This window comes from Bos taurus, chromosome 15 (assembly GCF_002263795.3).
Source record: "Bos taurus isolate L1 Dominette 01449 registration number 42190680 breed Hereford chromosome 15, ARS-UCD2.0, whole genome shotgun sequence".
Lineage (NCBI taxonomy): Eukaryota > Metazoa > Chordata > Mammalia > Artiodactyla > Bovidae > Bos > Bos taurus.
The window spans coordinates 35,233,569-35,237,948 of record NC_037342.1 but is presented as its reverse complement, the minus strand read 5'-3'; the positions used below and the strand labels follow the sequence as shown (position 1 = coordinate 35,237,948).

The 4,380-nt window shown below is 42.1% G+C and overlaps 1 non-coding gene across 1 annotated transcript; it reads left to right on the top strand.

Annotated features, from left to right (window-relative positions):
- Nucleotides 1-584: 584 nt before the first annotated feature.
- Nucleotides 585-657, top strand: TRNAW-CCA (transfer RNA tryptophan (anticodon CCA)). Its single transcript has one exon. It is a non-coding gene; the product is annotated as a tRNA-Trp (tRNA).
- Nucleotides 658-4,380: the final 3,723 nt, after the last annotated feature.

Sequence of the window (4,380 nt, the reverse complement as noted above, 5' to 3'; positions counted from 1 at the left end):
TTTGGTAACTAGTTGGGAAAAACCCCAACTCTGTAGGCAGGCCAATACGTCTATAGGTCTAATTGTACCCCTGGGCACCAGTTGGTAACCTTAGTCCTGAAACTTTTCTAGTTTTATATGATATCATATTTAAAGGAATAAAGGACTGTTCCATTCTCCTTCTGACATTACTAGTTTCCCAAATAAGGACTCATCCTTCTCCTCTTGTCAAGAATTATTTTGCACTACCCTTTAGTAATTTCAGTTTGTCCACCCCTTTAAGCATCAAGTTTTACCCCTCTTTTGTGATAGCAGGAACTATACTAACAATCTTCTACATTTCTGAATTTGCCTGGCCACACCATTTACGTCATGAATTGCCTTACCACTTTGGAATGTCAACTAATGCCTTCATACTACTGCAATCATTTGCCAATTTCTTTGTATCATGTCCAATGTATTAACCTCATTCAGGACTGCAGCCTAGGACGGGATGTGGAAAGATAAAATTTGTATGGCACCACAAAAGGGTGAGTTGCTTGGGAAAGTTCATGATGTCATTAGAAAATGTCTACATTAAAAAGATCATAAAAGTTAGAGGGACCTCCCTGGTGGTCCAGTGGCTAAGACTCCATGCTCCCAATGCAGGGGGCCCAGGTTCGATCCCTGGTCAGGGAACTAGATCCCACATGCTGCAGCTAAGAGTTCGAATGCCACAAATAAAGATCCCACATGCCACCTCAAAGACTGAAGGTCCTGTGTCCCACAACTAAGAGCTGGTGCAAATAAATATTTTTTTAAAAGAATCATAAAAGTTAGAGAAGGATGCGTAAACACTGTGAGTCAGATCTATTTAGAGTGAGTAAAAGTACAAACTCAGTTTTACAAGTATTTCAGGTAAACATCTTTCATAGTGAAGTTTTATAGGAGATCTCTAAAGTGACTGCTTTCTGGATATTCTGTCTATTCCTTAGGGGAACAAGAGGTTATCTTTTTTTTAACTTCATAAAATAAAAATAAAAATCTAGTGATTGGGAATAAGATTTATATAACTACAGTCATTGCACATTTTAGTTTTTTGCTGAACAGAAACAAAAATTATGAATGTAGCACACACTACTTGATAATGTTCCTTACTGCAGCATGACTGAATTTTTTTCTCACTAAATTCTTATAATCTATGGAACAAATACTTCATACTACTTTGTTTCTAGTTTGTTCTTTCCTTTTTTAAGGATTGCTAGTGCTAGTCACTCCAGTGCACCCCACCATGGGGTGCAATGGCACCCCACTCCAGTGCTCTTGCCTGGAGAGTCCCATGGACAGAGGAGCCTGGTAGGCTGCAGTCCATGGGATGGCTAGGAGTTGGACACGACTGAGCGACTTCACTTTCACTTTTCACTTTCATTCATTGGAGAAGGAAATGGCAACCCACTCCATTGTTCTTGCCTGGAGAATCCCAGGGACAGGGGAGCCTGGTGGGGTGCCGTCTTTGGGGGTCGCACAGAGTCAGACACGACTGAAGCGACTTAGCTGCAGTGCTAGTCACTCAGTCATGTCCAACTCTTGCAACCTCATGGACTGTAGCCCGCCAGGCTCCTCTGTCCATGGAATTTTCCAGGCAAGAATACTGGAGTGGGTAGCCTTTCCTTCTCCAGTGGATCTTCCTGACTCAGGGATCGAACCCAGGTCTTTGGCATTGCAGGTAGATTCTTTACTGTCTGAGCCACCAGGGAAACCCAAGGATTGCTAAGTGGGAGTAAAATTATTGTACTTAGGATATTATAAAGCTTTCTCAGTAGAGATAGTTTAATTTTTAAAATAAAACTTGGACTGCAAGGAGACCCAACCAGTCCATTCTAAAGGAGATCAGTCCTGGGTGTTCATTGGAAGGACTGATGCTAAAGCTGAAACTCCAATACTTTGGCCACCTCATGTGAAGAGTTGACTCATTGGAAAAGACCTTGATGCTGGGAGGGGTTGGGGGCAGGAGGAGAAGGTGATGACAGAGGATGAGATGGCTGGATGGCATCACCGACTCAATGGATATGAGTTTGAGTAAACTCCGGGAGTTGGTGATGGACAGGGAGGCCTGACATGCTGCGATTCATGGGGTCACAAAGAGTTGGACACGACTGAGTGACTGAACTGAACTGAACTGAAAGGACTTTTGAAATTATTGTCATTGTAACATGGATCTAGATACTGTTTTTACTGTTTGGTTTACTCTTATTAATATATGTCTCCTATGTGATGATCACTAATATCAGCAGGCAGAGGATACAATTTCCATTCTTTTTCTAAAGGAAAAAAGATAAAAGCAGGGATTTCTCTGGTGGTCCAGTGGCTAAGATTCCACACTCCCAATGTAGGGGTCTCAGGTTTGATCCTTAGTCAGGGAACTAGATCCCACATGTCACAGTTAAAGATCCTGAATGCTACAACTAAGACTCAGTGGAATCAAATAAATAAATAAAATATTTTAAAAAGATAAAAATCAAAATCAAATCCCCTTGTCAAAATACTGAGAAAAACATCCTTAGAATACCTAAGATAATTTGGTAATTTTCCTTTTATTCACTTATTTGCTCATTCAACAAATATGTATTAATTGCCTATTATATGTATCAGACTCTGGGTAAATGGTGATAAACCAAATATTGTCCATGGTCTTACAGATTTTCTGGCCAAGTGACAGAGACAGACAAAAAACAATTAAGGAGGGGCTTCCCTGGTGGTTCAGTGGTAAAGAATTCACCTGCCAATGCAGGAGACATGGGTTTGATCCCTGATCCAGGAGGATTCCACATATCTCTGAGCAACTAACCCCATGGTGCTCCACAACTATTGAGCCTGTGACCTAGAGCCCAGGAGCCACAACGACTGAGCCCATGTGCTGCAACTGCTGAAGCCTACGCGCCTTAGAGCCTATGCTCTGCAACAAGAGAAGCTACCACAATGAGAAGCTCTCACACCACAACCAGAGAGTAGCCCCCGCTTGCCACAGCTAGAGAAAAGTTGAGCAGCAATGAAGACCCAGCACAGCCGAAAATAAGTTAATCAAATTAAAACAAAAACAATTAAAGAAAAAAGTGCATATATATGTATGAGTGAGTGAGTGAGTGAAAGTCGCTCTTTGCAACCTCATGGACTATACAGTCTATGGAATTCTCCAGGCAAGAATACTGGATTAGGTAGCCTTTCCCTTCTCCAGGGGATCTTCCCAACCCAGGGGTTGAACCCAGGTCTCCCACACTGCAGGAGGATTCTTTACCAACTGAGCCACCAGGGAAGCCCAAATATATGTATACCTATATATAAATGAATTTCATACATATGTACATGTATACTATTAGGAAGAATAATGGGAAGGAGGAGAGGAAAATTACTTTAGGTTGAGTGGTTAGAGTGGGCTTTTCTGAGGCAATGGCACTTGAGTACTAGTGAAGGAGAAGGATCTGACTATGTAAAATGTAGAGGAAAGAGTGGTCTATGAAGTGGGTATAGCTTGGGCAATGGCCTTGCTAGGAATGGCTTCTCAGAACAACAATAAACATGGCTAGAGTACAGTGCTTGAGAAGGATATTAGTGAGAAATAAGGCTGAACAGAAAGCTAGGAGACCTCATGAAGAGTCTTGATAGATGCTGGATGGAGTTTGGATTAGAAGCCATTGTTTTCAAGTAAAGCCAGGCTATGTTTTAAAGATCACCCCCACCCCCACCCACCACTTCCCCACAACTACTGTGTGGAGAATGGGATATAGGAGATCAGAGTGAGTTTCAGACATGACTTTTGTAGCTATTTGCAGTATTCTAGTGAGAAATGATGATGACTTGGACTGGGTTGGTGGGAGGAGAGAGACAAGTAGATTATGTATGTCAGAGTAGAGTCAACAGAACTTGTTGATGAGTTATACAGTATGAAGGAGCATTAAGAATCAGAAATGACTCACAGGGTTTGGCTTAAGCAACTAGGTACATTCCATTTACCGAAATGTAAAAGACAGAGTGCTGAATAGGTTCTCTGGAAAGCAGATGCTGAAACAGAGTTAGGTGTGCCACAAGTTTCTCAGAAAAGAACACTTGTAAAAGGAAAAGAAGCAGGAGCAGAATGGTACAGGGAAAGTTGTAAGCAGTGATGAAACCTGACAGTCTCTGCCAGCCCAGTGGCAAGTACCAGAGCAAAGGCTGCTAGTTAGTAGAGTTCTGTGTTAGACTGCTTGGTGTCTAACACTGCTTTAGGTCCTTTTGCTACCACTTTGCTCATTCATTGGCTGGGAATCTCCCCAAGAAGAGCATGCCATCAGTTATATGGCGTATAATGTTGGCTTTAAAGGTGAGGTGGACCCTGAAGCAGGTAAGAACTGGAAGCTCTCAGCTAACCACATGCTTCATACCTGG